The following is a 19,440-nucleotide window of genomic DNA, read 5'->3' as shown; positions in this document are numbered from 1 at the left end:
AAATAGTATTGATAGAAATCATGGTATAAAAGTGTATAAAAGTCCGTTTCAGTATGAAAAATGGTTGGTGAAAAAATGTACTTTTTGTTCATATTAATCAAATAGTAAAAAAAAGTGTATTTTTTGTATATATTAAATTGTGACTAAACAGACGGAAATACAATTTTATTATAATAGATTATTACTTCTGTTAATACACATTAAGACATATTTTGATATAATCTGAAGACTTTGGAGAAGCGTTTAGGGAAGAAATAATTGTCGCCTGATATATTCTAGTAAAGATTAGAACATATTTCAAAATATATTTAGCTACCTAATAGGAAATATGTTCTACATTATATATATATATATATATATATATATATATATATATATATATATATATAGAGAGAGAGAGAGAGAGAGAGAAATGTTTTTCTCTTTTTCAGATATCCTGTCTCTACAACATTTGAGTTTTTATGTATTGTGTGTACTTTAAGCTATTGATAAGTACATTTATTAAAACTTTTCCAGGCTTATTGCAGAAATTAGTCAGATTGTTGAGGTAGATCATCTGAAAAATTTTGTTGGACATATAACTGGTGTTTTTGAAGGTTTATGGAAAAATCATGTTAATAACAATGGACAAGAAAGAATTTTACAATTTCGTCTCTGAATTTACTTTTTAATTGTATACACAATTTAATATGTTTACACATTAATCAAGATAAGCAAAGATTATAATAGCTTATTTGTTGGTAAAGAAAAAGGACAGAAAACTCCAAGACCTGGTGAAAAATTTGTTACTCGTAATGAACTATTTATTAGGGATTGTAAGGTGAAAAGAAACGATGAGGTAATGAACAAATTTATCATTAGAAGCCAAGTTATTGAGGAAGCTGAGGAATTTGAGTTAAGAGACAAATTGTAGGAATGCAGTTCTTTAAGGCTTGTTTCAATATAACAATATCTGGTTTAATGGCTTCATTTTTTATATATCTGCCCACCTGTGTCTGTGTCATAGAACACTGTCATTTTTCAGTTTGTTGCTATCGATGGTGGTTTACATTCCCAAATGTTTAGTGATCTGTCAAACTGCATCTCTCCATAGATCTTCTAATGAGGATATTTACATATTTTGTTCTGGTGGACAGTGTCTTCCAGTGTGTACTTCCCTATGGCTTTTAAATTCATATTTCACATGTTGTTTTTTTCCACAGTGTATTCCCATAGATGTTGTTTTCTTTTGGCTTAGTGTGTACTAACACTTGATCCTTATGAGATACATAGATATTCAAGTATTATATTGTTCATTTTTACATCACAAAAATTATTTAGTTAAGTTGAGAATATAGTTTTCCCTAACTTTAAGTGATCATCTACGTTCCAGTATGTACTTTCATATGACGTTTTAAACTGCCTTTCTCCAAAAACGATTTACTACATATTTCACATGAATGTGGTTTTTTTCCACTATGTCTTCCCATATGGGTTTTTAAGTGTTCGTTCTGTGTAAATGAAGCCAAACACACTTTACAAGAATATGGTCTATCTCCAGTATGGATTCTCATATGATATTTCAAAGACTTGTTCTGTGAGAAAGATGTCTGACACAATTCACAAGAATATGGTTTCTCTCCAGTATGTGTTCGGATATGTCGATTTAAAGAGCTACTTTCTGAAAATGATTTCTCACATATTTCACAAGTGTATGGTGTCTCACCAGTGTGCATCCTTAAATGTCTGTTTAACTCGGATTTTCTCATAAAAGAATCATCACACATTTCACAAGAATACGGTTTATCTCCAGTGTGTTTTCTCATATGCGTTGTTAAGACTGATTTCTGTGTAAAAGATTTCTCACATACTTCACAAGTATATGGTTTCTCTCCAGTGTGTGTTCGTATGTGTCGTCTTAAATGGTTCATGTTTGTAAATGATCGATCACAGATTTCACAAGAAAATTGCTTCTCTCCAGCATGTGAAGGAATATGCTGTTTTAACTGTTTACTATCAAAAAACGATTTATCACACATTTTACAAGCATATGGCTTTTGTCCACTGTGTGTTTGCAAGTGCCTTTTTAAGTAATATATTGTTGTAAAAGAATTGCCACACAATTGACAAGAATATCGCTTTTCTCTACTATGCATTCTCATATCTTTCAGGTACAAATTATGTGTAAAAGAAGTCTCATATATTTCACAAGCAGATTTTGTTTTTATTTAGTTCAGTCAGTTTTGAAAGATAAAACAGCTTTCTGCTGAGTTAACACTTGATTCCATTACGATGTATATTAGAGGGTTATTTTAAGGATAGTCATTGTTGCCTTTATGGTTTACAACTGTATTTCATTACAGTTTAATCTTCCAGGGATTGTTTCCAAGTATTTCTTTTTTATTTTACTTTGGTTAGTTTTATGAGATCAAAGGGCTTTCCATTTATTGCTGCTATCTGTTTTTCTTTACAGCTTGGTCTTCCAGGGATTGTTTCCTCGTATTCTTTAGATTTTTTTAATTAGGCCAGTTACTCCTATCAAAATTGGTGCAATGTCTATTTCTAGCAGAGACTATGTAGTTTAAACATCATTTTTTAGGTCCTAATATTATGTTATTTTTTGCATTCAGCACTATTAAGACCATAGTCATTTTCGATGCTGACATCAACAATGAGTGTAGGTCTTCCGTGCTTGTTCCATATTACAATATCTGGTTTAATGGCCTTGTTTTTTATGCATCTGCTAGCCAGTATTTCTTACTCATGCGCTCATCTTTGATTCCTTAAATTCTATATTCCTGAAAATGATTTATCACATACCTTACAAGCAAATACTTTGCGTCCACATATCTTTTAATCTACTTATTTAAAAAATGGTATTCCACATATTTTATAAACTTTCATCTCAATGTGATGCTTCAATCTTGACATTTTAGATGAATATAATTTCATTCTTGAAAACTTCTAACACTCAATGAGATTTCATATATTATTTCAAATATAAATTCTTTCAAAAGTATTATCTACTTTATATTTATACACGCAAACTTTGTTTCTTAGTAATAATAACCATCTTTCATGATAAAAATTATAGCTTTAATAAATTGAGTCAAATCTGATTCTTATATAAGAATCACACATCCCAATATGTTTCTTCAGTACAATGTTATGCTTTTAAGATAGTATGTATTGTCCCATGTTAAGTAGCCACTGGTAATATATATATGTGTGTGTGTATATGAGTATAGTATATAAAGACTGGTCATTATAACTTTGGTAAAAAATAATACATGCCTTTCATTGCAGTTATTTTTATCAACATTCATAAGGTCATTGTCACAGCTTTTTCACATTTGTGAACATCCACATACATGGATTTAGTTTAATCAATGTCTTTAAGTACTGTTTAACATTGAATCATTTGATTTTTTTCAACTTCAGATTTCAATCGGTGATGTTGTCCATTTTCATTTTCTTTCAGTTAGAAATCAACATGGATCTAAATATTTGAAAAATAAGTCTTCAATTTCCAACCGAATTATCTGTAAATACAATTGAAAATAACATTAGGATATGCAGTTTAAAAATATTATTAAAACTATCTAAATTCTCAAATAAAAATTTAATTTTTTTCATAAATTTTCTTCAGGTCAAATTCGTAAGACACCAAAAATAAAAACACATCTAATTATAACCGGACTGGGATAAGTACTGACATATCGTGCATGTCAATCCTCATTTCTGGACGTTTAGATTGAATAACAGCAAAGTTTACAGCTACGGTCAATTCATTGTTAAGCAGTGACTAGTTGCATGGAAACAACTGTGCCCAAAGTGTATCTTTTAAACGATTTTGTTAAAGGCATTTGCTATATAAAAAGTAATTTATTAGTATCTGTTTTCTCTTGCTCTTTCTCGATATATATATATATATATATATATATAAGCACAGAGACCAGACATTGCCTATAACTGAATGAGTATAAAGAATAATCCACATTTCTAATACACTGAATATCATAACTTGTTATAATTTTCCTGAAAGTGGACGTGGACAACACATTAGATTTATGGAAGCAAAACACACATTCATCTTCATCTATTAAAATGAAATGAAAAATAATTCTCATGGCGAGAAGAGCAAATAACCGCCACAGCTTAAATGAAGCTTAGTTCCACATTTAATGCAAATAATGTTGATTAATAACAAAAATAAATTATTTTTATTTTTTGGTTTAGATAATGTATATTTTATTGAGATGATTAAAATGAATTAAATAAATCAACTTTAATAATACTTCTTAACAGAATGCTTAAAACAATTCTTTCACTGAAAATTAACAACATAGAACTAATTATTAAAATAATTTTTTTGATGTAATAGGCAAATGAGATTACTTTTTAATGTAGATTTCCTTTAAATAAATAGTATTGATAAGTATTGATAGGAATCATGCTGGAATAAAAGTGTATAAAAGTCCGTTTCGGTATGAAAAATGGTTAGTGAAAAAGCATACTTTTTGTTCACATTAATCAGATAGTAAAAAAGTGTATTTTTGTATATATTAAATTGTGACTAAACAGACGGGAATACGATTTTATTATAATAGATTATTACTTCTGTTAAGACACATTAAGATATATTTCGATCTAATCTGAAGACTTTGGAGAGAGGTTTAGGGAAGAAATAATTGTCGCTTGATATTTATTAGTAAAGATTAGACAATTGGAAACGTGACGTCCTATATAATGTTTGAAGTCCACGTATACTTCTAGAATAGTGATTTCAGGTAGCGATGTACAGATTATCAAATTGGCTGATTACCGATTAATCAGCCTTTAATAATCGGTTGATTAATAGGTTTTCTAATGCCGATTTATCAATAAATTTTGTTATCAAAAATGATACTAATATTAATTATATTGTAAACAGAGACAAGTTAACTCCCTCTTGTGCTTGCCAGTGAAAATTTATCAAATAGACATACATTGTCTACACCATATTATCAAATAACAAACATGATGTACTGTTAACATGTAGACGTTTACAATTCTACTGAATTTGGGGTAAATAGATCTAAGCATATGAAAAATTTCCCTCCTTTCTCTTTCTATTGAATTAACATTACTATTTTGTACTTTAAATCACTGTTAAAGACAATTATTTCATCTTGCAGTTTTCATGTTGAGAAACTGTACAGTAAATTGCGATGATGTGCGAACCAAAAATCAAGCATTCTTCATGTCATACTCTTGTTCCTCATTTTTGGGCTCTTGCTACTACATTATATGTATATTTTTATTTTTTGGTTTAGATAATGTATATTTTATTGAGATAAATTACTAATTAGATATCAAACATTATTTTTTACATATTTAAATAACTTAACTAAATATTAACAACAACATTCCAGCATTATGGAAACCAGTTTCTGTTGGAAGTATTTTGATATCAATATCAAAAATAAGAATACAGCTGCATGCAGGTTATGTCGAACAACCACATTAAATGATAGCAAATCAGCAAAAACTTTTACAATAATATGTTAAATCATCTTAGAAAGGTTCATTCAAAAGAAGGAAAAGTTGCAGATGAGAAAAGGAAGCACAATGAATATTCAGGGACAGACACTCCAGAAACAAGTGGCAGCAACTATGAGCATCCAGCGAAAAACCAAACTGCTACAGAATCAATATTGGCCAAAACAAAAATTTGGGATATTAGCGACACAGGTCACAGGAGATCCATTATCTGATAAGAGAAATGCTGTTGATATTCAACCATATTCTGTAACATCTGACATTGGATTTAATGGGCTTGTTGCAAAACTTTGTAGTGAAGTACTTTTTTAATGGAATACTGTAATTTGAACAAAATAATTTTCCATATATTTACAAAAGTAAAACAAAAATTCATCTATTTCTTGCTGAAATTAGCAGCATTTCATAAACTACATGCATTTGGACAGCTCCAACAGATAATGCTACCTTTCAGTATTTGACATCGCATTGGTTTTCAAATGACTTGGAACAGTACAGAGCTGTGCTTACATTTGTCCCATTCCCTGGTGCACACACAGGTGCAAGTGAAGAATTGCACAATGTTCTGGATGAGTATGAAATCTTCAATAAAGTTTTCTTAGTCTTGAAGGATTCAGAGCAAATATGGTTGCTGGTGTCAAGGAATGTGATTTAGAATAACTATCATACACTGTAACTCAGTCTGTGAAGACAAGCATTACATCTAACAGAAATACAGTCTCTCACTTAAATTGCTTTCTATTAGCAAATTAACTTAAATACAGGATCAGCTTAATTTGGAAAAACAAACTCATTCAAGATGTGGCCATATGGTGGAATTCAACATATTATATGCTGAAAATAAATCAAGAATAACAAAAAGCTTTTGTAATGTGTGCTGTTGACAAGATTTCTAATTTACCAACTTATCAATGAGGATTTTTTTTCGTAAAATATTCAGTCTTTGAGTCCATTTGAAGAAATTACCAAAGAAACAACTCACAGAACATCAACCATATCAACGGTACCTACAAATTTATCTCTGAGGTTATTTCTGTCAAAAGCTGCCTAATCTAATTCTAGTATTTCTGACTTTAATGGAATCCTTCTTACAATTGTTGAACAATTCAGGTTATCAATGGAAACAAGATTTTCATTCGATATAAATGATAAAAACTTGTGTATGTTTACTTTCCTAGACCCATGATTCGAATATTAATTTTAAAGGATTGGTATAAAAACATATTTAGAATTGGATTCTACATCTACTTTCAACTGATGATAATGAAGCAGAATCAGCAGGATACACTACCCTACTGAGAGTGAAGAAGCACGAACATGTGTAAATTACACCATGGCAACTTTTAAACCAACCAGCAAAAGAGCAGTAAAAATGTCACAAAAGATGCTTTCATCACTTCTAGTATAAGATGACAATAGGAAGTAAAAGTTCAATTATTTTTAATTCAATTTCGGCCTTCATTTGTGAGGTGTGAACACTGAGCATCATTTATAACAGTAAAATTGCACTGATGGACAATTTTTAAAGTATCATCAAATAAAACTGAATTAAATGACAGTAAATATGAACATTCAATATAATTCTATACATAATGATTATTATGCCTATTTTTTAAACAATTCCAACAGCAACTTATTTCATTAGAAGTTGATAAAAATTCTGATATGTTCAATTTTGGTGGAGGAAATAAAGTACCAAATGTAGTAAACATATACTAATTTCCAAATCACACATCACAAAAAAATGCTAAAATATAAAGATCTGGAGTATTTCATGCCTAATCAATGCATATTGTAGAATGCTATACCAGGTATTCCTTAAATAGTATCCTCAGGAAAATGTAGTCATTTTATGCAGTGTTTTTCATTTTGCTTATCATGGCAATGTAATTAAGTAAATGTACATGTTCAACTTCAATTTAATTTTAATAAAAGAGAGAGCTGCATGTTATCAATGATAGAGTTTTTTTTATACAATTGGTATTTCTTTGTGATTCTATTGAATTCTTTGCTTGGCACTGATCACATTCGTATATTTGAGGTGGTTCCCTAAACTCTTTTCCCCAGTCAAAGACATACAGAGAAAAAACTCCAGTTGTTCTTCTTCAATGTTTGTGGCACAAATCACTTGTTTTATATTATTTACTAGCCTGAGTCCCCGGCGTTGCCCGGATGTTTGGAGGTGTGTGTTGAGCAAATAAAGAAAAAGAAAAGTGGCAGTAGGCAGGCAAGCTCAAACCCGTGACACGAAGGTGGAAAAGAAAATGGAAGAAAATCTGACGTCTTACCCCTACTCCATGATGTGACCAGAAGTTCAGAATGTTAAAATTAGGCAAAGTCAATCCAACTAATATGATGACTTGCAAAAATGGCTCACAAAAAATGGACCTCTCTTTGTAGAAAACTGCCCAGTAAAGGGTGAAAGAATTAATGTTTTTGGCCAATTTTTTTATATTTATTGTCCAAGATGTTGAGCTCCAAAATGATACTGATGTTGTGAAAATCAGTCGCCTCTGTCGAAAGTTTTAGACAGACATATATATATACATAATTTAAACAGACAGGTGAGATTTATATTATAGATAAAATTGTTAGGTGAAAGTCCAGATTAGTTAGAAAAACACCCCTGCCTCCACATATTAAGAAATGGGTTTCCAAAGAGTTCTCTGCATAAGTACTGTTGTTTTTATTGTTTTAACATCATTATTTTCTTTTTCTAATGGCTTTGTTCAAGTGAACGCTGAGATTATTTAGAACTGATTCATTGTAGTTTGTGCAGACCATTCTGCTTTATGTTGAATGCCCAGAAAAAGTCCCTTCTGATTAATGTTTACCAATTTTAAAATAACCAAACAAACTTGGCTGCTTTTCAGAAGAACAGAATATTTTTAACTGGTAAATTATATCAGAAAGGACTTTTTCATGGAATATATGTGAAACAGAATGATTCGCACAAACTGGAATTTTTTAATAAGAGATTCGTTCAGTTTTTCATATGAGAATTTGTGACACTACGAGATTCCTACCTTAACAACTTGCCAATGAGGACTTGTTCAAAGAATTGTCCAGTTATTGAGTCCATTTGAAGGAATCACCAAAGAAACAAGTCACAGAACTTCAACCATATGGATGATAATACCTACAATTTTATCTTTGAGGTTATTTCTTTCAAAAGCTGTCCAACCTAACAATGAATCAATGGAAACAAGATTCTCATTCTATCTAAATTGATAAAAACTTGTGTGTCTATTTTCCTAGATCCAAGATTCACATTTAAATTCAAAAATAATGACATGAAAAACACTAAGAGTTGGATTCTACATCTACTTTTTACTGATAATAATGAATCAGAATCAGCAAAATGCACTTCTTCAAACTCTGTAGAGAGTCAAGAAGATCAAAGTGGAAGTAAAACTGTATCTCTTTCAAGTCTGTTTGATGAATTAGCTTTGAATTAACCTACAGTAACAAATCAAAACAGAGCAGGTAGAAGCTGAGTAAAACCTGGAGACTGCAACTGCAACAGCAATACAAGAATCACAATCTAAACTCAAAAGGAGTAAATCCCTTATGGTTAAGTGTACAAAAGAACTTGACCATTACAACTACTTGCAAGAGGTGATGATCTATTTCAGTGGTGGAAGAAGACAAAAGAGACCTTACCACTGCTGAGTAAACAGGCTTCAAAATATTTAAGCGCACCACCTTCATCCGTGGAAAGTAAACAGCTCTTTAGAACAGGTGGTAATGCATATGAATTTATGAAGAACAAACTGTGTCCTGAGAATAGAGCAACTCTAATGTTTCTACATTACAACTTAAAGTATTCAACTTTAAATACTGAAAAGACTATGAGAGCAGAGGAGGCAGGTAGCAAGAATAGAAGAGGAAGTACAGTAGCAGGTGCATTACTTCAGCCTTATTCACTTAAAGAATTACAATTTGTACTTTTTAGTTGGTTTGTAATTCCTTTTTTTCTTATCTAATCATTTAAGAATTGGAAATTGTACTTTGCAGTTTGTAATTTTAGTTAATAAAAGAAAAAAGCCCGAATAATGACCAGACACTTAATTAAATGTTAAGTTAAATTAGAATTACTATGTTAATGTGTCAAAGCTATCTGATGAGTAACTTGGCAGTGATGAAATGATTTAAACTTAATAGGAAAGAAGAAAGTAAGTAATTGGCCAATTAATCGGCAAATTTGGTGTTTACAGAGTAATCAGCAAAGTGGCCAATTAGGCTGATTACCGATTACCTGCCAATTAATTAGTAAACCCCTAGTAACAAGTTGTCGCAAACTTCTGAGCAGAAAGATCGCCAGTCAACAGCAGAACAGCTGGAAATGTCTCAATTTTCCATAACTGTTTTGTGATCACACAAATGGCTAAAAAAAATGAACATGTCATGCGTGCCACTGAAGTGCACTATAAACTAATCTATTTCTCTGCAACTAATAATCCACAAATTTCTTTACAATTGTGACTTTGAAAGGTTTTTGACTATGCTGAATACGAAAATCTCTTAAATTTTACAGAAACAAGTGGTTTGCCAGATATAAAGACCTGTATTATTGAATTGCTGATGCACATCCACACAAGAATATTGTATATGTGTGCACTGTAAACAAACCTGTGAGAAACAAATTCACACACCAAACGGTTTTTCCAACTAAACAGTCACATAGCTTCATTCAAAATAACAGACACTTTTTCACATTCTTTTATCAAAAGAATTTAATTTTTTTCTTCACTTTCTTATATTTCATTTAAAAAAAAAAAAAAAAAAAAAAAAAATCGCTGACAATTTTTGCACCTTTTTTCTCATGAGAATTTCATTTTTTCCTTCACTTATATTTCATTCAAAAAATCGCTGGCATTTTTGCACAGTTCTACTTCATAAAAAATCAAATGTTGCTTTAATTCAAATTTTTTTTTATTAAAATTATATTTTCTTATGCATATTTTTTTTTTGTTTTCAAATATATTTCTGTTCAGAAAAAAATCTTGTTTGTTACTTATTTGCCATGTTAATTGAAGATGTCTTAATACCTGGAGTCTGTGGAAAGATTTTATGTGATATTCATTTTCGGCATACCCAAAAACCAATAAAAGTCGTCATTATAAAGGTGAGTGTTGAGTTTGAATGTTTTCTTTTATTTATTTATTTATTAATTTTTCTTGCAAACCTGAAATATTATTTAGTAACACATACTTAACATGGAGAAGGGATGGTGTTTTGTAACTATTCTGTACTTTCAACTTACAAATATCGTAAAAATTTTATTTAATTCAGTGAGGAAGTAGGGAGTAGTCTTTATATCTCAAGCTACTTGTCGCTACAAAATTTAAATGACATTTTCTTATTCAGCATATTCAAAAGCATATTAAAGTCGTCATTTAAAAGAAAATTGTCGAGATGGACCGAATGGGGGGGAGCAGTCTCAGTCTCAGAAAAGTGCATTTTGTTTCCACTAGGCGGCAGTGTCGGTCGTAAAGAAGTAGATTTTTTTAAGGCACACACAAGTAAAAAACATGGCTACTGAAGAATATAATGTATAATATAGTTTTTATATCTCAATAACTACTTGTCTCTGCAAAATTTCAATGCGATTTTAGAATTCAGCATAGTCGAAAACCAGAGCTTATGTCAACGGATATTCAAATCTAAGGGAGATAACCAGCATAGACATAGTAAAAATAAGCATATTTTGCAAGGTATAATTTGAGATGCTGAAAATAATCAGTAGAACAATGAAACAATGTTAAATAAAATTTTTTAAAATGATTACACGATTATTGTAGCCAAGTTCCTGAAATTGCCAAAGCAGTTTACGAAAAGGAAACAAGTTAGCGATCAAACTATATATGAATGAGGTTAGTCCCAGAAATTGCTGAAGCACTAAAAAATACACGAAGACTATACCTGCAAATGCAGGGTGAAGTTAGTCCTGGAAAAAACAACAGTTAATCAATAAACAAGTTAATCAACAAACTTAAAATATAACAATGTTAAGTAACAAAGTAAACTTATTATCATACACAAAACAAAAGTAAACAATCTTTTACAATATGATACTGTTAATTAATCAACCACAAAAATTAAATAAACTTGTTTGAAACGATGGAAATTAGTCAAAAACAAAAATTAAATAAACTGTTAATTTACGAAAATAAAAACTTTTTGAAGGAGATTTTGAAGTATTTAAACCGTCATTTTAATTTTTTTTAAAATGAAAATAAAAAATTAAAAAATAAGAAACTTATTTTTCTTTATTTTAGATAATCAGTCGGCATCAGGATGATTAAAACTTTTTAAAGTATTTAAACCATCAATAACAATCAGGAAGTTGTTGTCCAATTAGCCAATGAATAATACTTCCCTTATTCAAGACAAAAAGAAGCACTTTATCTTGTACAGAATCTTTGAATGTTATTTTTTTCCTTTTTTAATACATTTGTACATTTTAAGATTTTATGAATAATTTTTATAATTTATTTATTTTTGGCAATACAGTTACTCAGGTAGAGAAAGGACGATACAAGCTTTTTTATTATTAAATTCGGTTTCTGCAGAATACTTTGTTTATTAAATTGCTAGGTGAAACTACAGAATAGTAAACAAAACAAAGAAAACTTTAATCATAACCAGAAATTGACGGTTTAAATACTTTAAAATCTCCTTCAAAAACGTTTTTTATTTTCATTAATTAAGAAGTTTATAAAATTTTTGTTTTTGCTTAATTACCATCGTTTCATTGTAACAGGTTGTTTACTTTTTGTTTTGTGTACGTTAATTAATAAGCATCCCAAATTATACCTTGCAAAATATGCTTATTTTTGCAATGTCTATGCTGGTTATCTCCCTTAGATTTGAGTATCCATTAACATAAGCGCCCAAAAACCTATAAAAGTAATCATTTTAAAGAAAATTGTGGAGTTGGACCTAATGAAAAAAAATACCTACATTTCCAACTATATTGCATTTAAATTAATTAAATTCTTGATACTTCTGCACTTTAGTACCCGTTTTCCGTGAGTTGCACTTGGCAAGCCAGTGTAAAAAGGAAAACGCCGGATTATAACGAGTGAGTCAAAAGAGAGATGCCAATTAGCAGACGTTAAAAACTGGAAGAAAAAAAAGGAAAGAAAAGAGTTTAACAGGAAAAGTAAAGAAAGGGCAGAGTTTCATTGTGTTTATTCAATTAAAAACAAACAAAAAATAAATAAATAAAATAAAACAAGAAAAATGAATCAATCCAGGCTGGAAATGATTTGTAAATCCACAGAAAACGTCCTCATTTTCTGTCAGGAAAACCAACTACTAGCAATGGAGAAGAGATGCAAAAAATGTTAACAAAAATGCATCATGAAGAAACGAAATGTAAGCAACAGCTGGAGATGCACAAATGGCCACTGCAGACAATGGACATCCTTGTGCCATGGCACCTTTTTCGAGAGATCCCATCTCCTGCTACCTATGATTATACAATTCATATATTTGTGGGCATTTGAAATGGCAACATGCAAAAATCTATGGCAAGAGTGCGATATCAGGTCGGATTAAACTCTCACCGACTGGAAAAACTTCCTGGGGGATATTTGCCAAGACTATTTCCTTAGGAATCCCCAGCAGATCAGAGGCCCAAAGCACACAGTGGAAGTTGAGGAGTTTGTTTTCAACAGACAAAAACAATGTCGGGAGGGCCATTGAACCGCTTTGGGTCTTCAGAGGATACGACGCTGCTGAGAAGGAGGGTTTTCTTGTCACAATCCCAGACTGTAAATCAGAAACCCTTCTTTCGCTAATAAAAAAAGTACACACTGCCGGGGACTACAATAGTTTCCAATTACTGAAAAACATAGTGAAAAGTAGGATCAGAAGAGTACAAACATTTTACGGTTAACAAGAGCCTTCATTTCGTGGACCCTATGACTTGGGCTACCACAAATCATGTGGCGAGGATGTGGAAGGAGGCAAAACAACAAAATAAAAGAAAGTGTGGAACTGCTGGACAGTTATTTTAGTGAATGTATATGGAGACAAAAATTCGGAAAGAATCATTTTGTGTCAATCATAAAGCATATAGAAGAAAGCTATCTGGTTCAGGAATTTCCTCCTCCTTCTACATTCTCGAACAACCTTTCTCAGCCTACTTTGCCGACGTCAGCTGCTTTACTTCAATAAGTAGAAAACACTATCTTTAAAGAAATAGGCTATCGTCAGGAAACAACCGCACATTGCCCAAAAAAGTATACACCTAACCCACAATAAATAACTGACAACTGCAAAAAAAATAAAAACTATATATTGTGAGAAATAATTTTAAACATCTGCCTCTGTAGGTGTCTGAGGTGCCATCTTTTAATTCTTGGACATGTGTGATTCACGTGTAAATGTGATTTCATATTATGACCCCCCTCCCCGCTTTCTATTTAAAGCAGCTGAATACTGCAAAGGGTGTATTTTAGCATTAGCATTCCGGCAGTGGGAGAGGTTGGATGCACATTAGTGCTTCCAGATCTTAGAGGTCGCAAGAGGACAACCTGTTGCAACTTGCTCCCCGTTTCGAGCCACAGCATAAGGAAATTCACCACATCTCGCAGCAGGTTGCCACTGGTAATTTATATACTGGATTGAATTATTATTTTCCGTGATGGCATCTTCCTGGGTTGAATGCCTGCCAGCGCATATTTCTTTCCTAGAAGGACCCTGTATATCGAGTTTCTCAGCATGCAGAGAAGTCTTCAACTGGTCCTTCATACAGTCAGACTTCAGGAGGCGGTCTTTGGATTGAGTACAGGTGGGCGTCTTATTCACCAGAATATACCTGATGTATTCCTATTACTTACACACTAAACTGTTTAGGGGATGGGTAAGATGCTTCTCTATGACATATTTCAGGGATTCGTTGGATTTTCTTTTTTAATTGTCATTGTGAAATGAAAGTGTTGAAATACGATTCAGTTGAGTGGTAAAGACACATTCGAAAGTCACCATGAAAATTTGTCATGCTATGGATAATTTTATTTACATATTCAAAAGTCGGATTTTGTGGCAATTTGATGCTATGGAAAAGTTAAATACACATTCAAAGCTCGGACTTTGTAATAACTTGTCGGGCTATAGAGAATTTTTTATATGCACATGCAAGTCGTACTTTGAAAATTTGTTGTTCTATAAAAGTTTGAGTGGCAAATCGAGTGCCGAACTCTGAAATTCGGTTGTATTTGAAAAGAAAAAAAACATTGTCGCTTTTAGACGAAAGAGTTATTTTATGAAAGTACAATTCGAGTCAGATTTTTTTGTTTTAAAAAAGTTATGATTTTAAAAGAATTTAAAATGCAATTTGGTCGACTTGTATGCATTAAAAAGTCGGCATTTTTAAACGAGGAATTTGGAATGAAATTCAGTTATTTTTGCTGAAAAAATTTGTAGCTATTAAATAAGTTATTTTAATGACAGTACAATTTGAGTTGCACGTTTTAAAAAATTTTTAAAGGAAAAAGTTGTTGCTGTTAAAAGAACTTATAATGCGATTCAGTCGACTTGTATATAAAAAGGTATTTTTAAAATGAGAAATTTATAAATTAAATTCGGTGTGCTTAGCTGGTTAGTGAGGGCTAGCTGTGTCTGGCTGAGTATTGTGAGCTAGTAAACGGGGATATCTTGTGTGGGCTAGTAAACGAGACTAGTGAGGATATCTTGTGTGGGCTAGGAAGCGAGACTAGCATGGGTTTAAGTGTGAGCTAATCTTTAAGGCATTTGCCTAGAGGGCTTATATTCTGGGTCTTGAGATGGGAAATAATTTTAAGTATCGGCCGCTCTAGGCATCTAGGGTGCAATCTTTTCATTCTTGGACATGCATGATTCACGTGTAAATGTGATTTTGCGTTATGCACCCTCCCTGCTTTCTATTTAAAGCGGTTGAATATCACATAGGTTGTTCTTTGGCATTGGCATTCTGCCAATGGAAGAGGTTGAACACACATTAGTGCTTCAAGACCTTAGAGGTCGTAACAGGGCAACCTGTTGCAACTTGCTCAGTTTCGAGCCACAGCATAAAAATTAAAAAATTTTTGCTGCAAAATAAATTGCATAAACAAAAATGGTTTTGCATAAACTGCAGTCATCGGCAGCCCAAAACTTAAAAAAAAAAAAAAAATGTTCTCTTCCCCCCAAAAAAAGAAAAGCAACTGTCTAAAAAGATCATAAAACAGTAAAATGTTTGTAATCCTTATGTTAGGTTTCTGCTTTTGTTTCTTTTTCTTTCATAGTGCATATATATATATATATATATATATATATATATATATATATATATATATATATATACTTGCATTCACCTGTTATAGTACGGTGCTTATTTTTTTTTTTGGTAAATGTTTACTTTAACTACAACAGAACACCAACAAACAAAATTTGATTCTTTATAGGTTTTCAGAGTCGCTGACAACGAATCTGATATTCAAATCCGTCGCAAATTTACCGTTTGCATGGTATTAACCCTTATACCCTTGCACTATTTTACGCCATATCACCGTATTTGTTAACACTACGCGTGAGTAGTTCTTATTGAAATGTATGTTTGTAGTCACATGATCTTTCACAAGGCGCATGGATACATGGCGGATATTTTAAATGACAGGAAATATTTTTCATAAAATAAAAAAATAGTTTTCATCTCATTGGAACACTTTAAATAAAATTTAAAAAATAGTTTCACCTTATTTATAGTAAAAATTATGTCAGTATGTTTTCACAACCAGTTTACAAAAACATTTTTGTTTTTTTTGAGGGGCTATTCAATTATAGAATTTGTATGGATTTTAACAGATGTTTCTGCAGTTTAATTTATTGTTTTTCCGTAAGTAACGCGCCGACATACACCGAGCAGAAGAATTGTTTAATTTTTCACAAAAATTAAACAGTACTTCTACTCGGTGTATGTCAGCGCGTTACTTACAGAAAATCGATAAATTGGGGGGGGGCGTTACTTATGGAAAAAATTAAACTGCAGAAGCACCCGTTAAATGTTGTACAAGTTCTATAATTGAATACCCTCCTAAAAAAAAAATAAATAAATAAAAAATAAAAACGTTTTTGTAAACCGCTCGTGAAAACTTATTTTTTTAGATCAATTAAAAAGCATCAAAAAACATGTAACACAGAAAAATGAACCACATTTCTTTGTTTTTGAAAACTTTCTTGTTATTTCAAATGTCAGCTAAAAAATTATTCCGCGACGTGACAAGTCACGGTGCTAATGTAGAGAGTGATCCGCGCTATTTTTTAAATCATATTTCCACTTTTAATTAAAGTTTTATTATTCAATTGTAAGGTTAAAGTACAGAATAGGTACCCATGTTAAGAATGGCTTTTTAAATAATAACGTCATTATTTCAGCACGGATCACTCTCTGCATGAGTACCCAAGTCACTTTATTACGTGTGAATGCATCAATGCATCATGTAAAAATAGCATAAACGAAGGTGGTGAGATGGCAAAAAATAGTGCGAGGTTTCAGGGGTTAATACCATGCAAACGGTAAATTTGCGACCGGTTTGAATATCAAATTCGTTGTCAGTGACATCGAAAATCTATTAAGATCCAAATTTTATTGGTCGGTGTTCTGTTGTAGTTAAAGTAAACATTTACTTTTTTTTCTTGACACGCTCGTAATAATCCGGCGTTTTTCGTTTTTCGCCGGGTGTTGCTGAGTGCGACTCACGAAATACGGGCACTAAAGTGCAGAAGTACCAAATTCTTAATAAGACATTTTGAAAAATAGAATAGATAAGATATACGATGGAGATACAAAAAAATAAACAAAAACAATAACGCTTTTTGTAAAGTTAATAAAGTTTGATAACAGTAATAAAAATTAAGAGAATAAGTTCGGGGTTCAGTTGAAATTGAAAAGTTGAATTGATAGAAATTAAACATAAACGTGATTTTAAAAAAAGTCGGTTACATTTTTTCTTTTTTAATTAATGAATTCATCAAAGTTTCTCGTAAAAGTACATCTCATTGCCGTGTGAAACAAAAACATTCACAAAGAAAATGAAGGAATTGATGCTTACCTTTAATCAAATCTTGTTACGCATAGTTTGTTTGATTTAAATAATAAATCAAATAAAGGATTTTATGTAAATTTGATAATAAATTTTTGTGGTAAATCATCAAGAAGATTTGATCATTGTCGGAATGACCTTCAAAACAGGAAATAGATTTGGAATTATCTCCCTTGCTTTAATTTTGCTGAAAAAAATTTTTTTTTTTTTTTTTTTTTTTCCAGTCGTTTAATTTGATCGTTACAAGATTTATTTGTAAGACAACTTTTTAATCAGAGGTAAATTTTTATGACGTGACCCAACGTCATTTAATCCCTAAAAAAATATGAAGATCTACTTTTTTTTATTTTAATCATTGCCTAATACGTTTAAACGGCCTTTATAAAAAAAATTGGCAGTCTTGCAGTTAAGTCCCGGCAAAGTTCGACAACTCTAGAAGGGTCGCATCAGTATTTTACACCGTCAAATCACGAATATTACGAATTATTAGTTTTAAAATAGAAATAAAAATTATTAAAGTTTTAAAATAAAATAAAAAAAATGTAATTAATATAAAAAATATTTGGTAAATTTTCAGATTAGGTCCACCTCAACAATTTTCTTTTAAATGACGACTTTTAAAGGTTTTCAGCTATGCTGAATACGAAAATCGCATTGAAATTTTGCAGAAATAAGTAGTTATCGAGATATAAAAAGTTGTATTATGCATTGTATTCTTTGTCAGCCATAAATAAATCTACTCCTTATGCATAATTCAACTTTTTATATCTCGATAACTAATTATTTCTGCAAAATTTCAATGCAATTTTCGTATTCAGCATAGTCGAAAAGTTATGCAAGTTGTCATTTAAAAGAAAATTGTGGAGGTGGACCTAATCTAAAAAAATACCAAATATTTTAATATTGGAAGTAAGCACTTGATTAAATAAAGTAAACGAACAAAATATACATGTTTATATATTTATAACTATTTATTTAATACAAAAATGAAACGATTTTTTAGAAAGTGTATTATTGTCTTAATAGAAAAACGAATAAAATGAAATCTGAAGTAGAATCACGTAACAAAATATAAATTTATACAAAATAAAACAACTTTGAAAATTAAACATTTCTTAGAAACTGTATTGTTGTCTTATGCTTTTAATAATTCGTGGAAATGCGTGTCCTTTCTCACGCCGTCTCCACAACTCTTCCATTAGATGGGAATGGAACACATTTTCATATCTTTTTTATATTAAGTATATAATATATTTTATATTAATTGCATATTTTTTAATGGTAAAACTTTAATTATTTTTATTTTTATTTTAAAACTAATAATTCGTAATATTCGTGATTTGACGGTGTAAAATACTGATGCGACCCTTTGTGAGAAAACTCTCTCATAGCCTGAAAATAGGCCCAGTGTCAGACGTAACAAAATGAAACAGAACTTACCGTGGTCTTGAAGAAAAAGTTGGTAGGTCTGTTGCAAAATTAGTTGGTCTTATTTTGCTGGCATGGGCCGAGTAGTTCATAATCCCTAGATGAGATTAATGTACAGTCGTTGCATTTAGGCTCTGGGAGACTTGGAGTGGTTTTAGTCAATCCTGTCGAAGAATACGACTACCAGGCCATTTCCTGCTGTCTTTTTTCACGACTGTCTTCAGCTAGGAATTTTTTGGTAAGCAAGGGAAATTAAGATTTCCCGCTGAAAGAAAAAAAAAAGGGTTTGGTCGGGGAGGCCCTTTAGTGGCCAATCCCCGATCTTGTCTCATTAGCGACAAGACCAATCAGTGGTCCCGTAACATCGTGTTATTCCTGACACACTCCCAAGGGGGCAAGAAAAAAGTAATCGGTAATC

At 31.3% G+C, this 19,440-nt stretch overlaps 1 protein-coding gene and 1 long non-coding RNA gene across 6 annotated transcripts in view; one reads left to right on the top strand and one right to left on the bottom strand.

The window, feature by feature from the left end:
* Positions 1-18,116, bottom strand: part of LOC145287711 (uncharacterized) — a 48,883-nt gene extending 30,767 nt beyond the window's left edge. Inside the window, exons 1-3 of one of the 5 annotated variants that reach the window (XR_013869180.1) lie at positions 17,604-18,116; positions 11,446-11,470; positions 637-3,521 (exon numbers count right to left, since the gene is read on the bottom strand). The gene's annotated coding sequence lies outside the window, so the exon portion shown is untranslated. Of the gene's footprint in view, positions 1-636; positions 3,522-11,445; positions 11,471-17,603 lie in introns of those variants that run through there. The other 4 variants (XR_013869178.1, XR_013869179.1, XR_013869177.1 and 1 more) reach the window with 4 other exon arrangements.
* LOC145287712 (uncharacterized) overlaps positions 1-19,440 on the top strand; it is a 116,012-nt gene that overhangs the window by 83,369 nt on the left and 13,203 nt on the right. The gene's annotated exons all lie outside the window — the stretch shown is intronic.

This window comes from Euprymna scolopes, chromosome 11, assembly GCF_053919585.1.
Source record: "Euprymna scolopes isolate OS-2025 chromosome 11, ASM5391958v1, whole genome shotgun sequence".
NCBI lineage: Eukaryota > Metazoa > Mollusca > Cephalopoda > Sepiida > Sepiolidae > Euprymna > Euprymna scolopes.
This window is presented reverse-complemented; position numbering and strand designations above follow the sequence as displayed.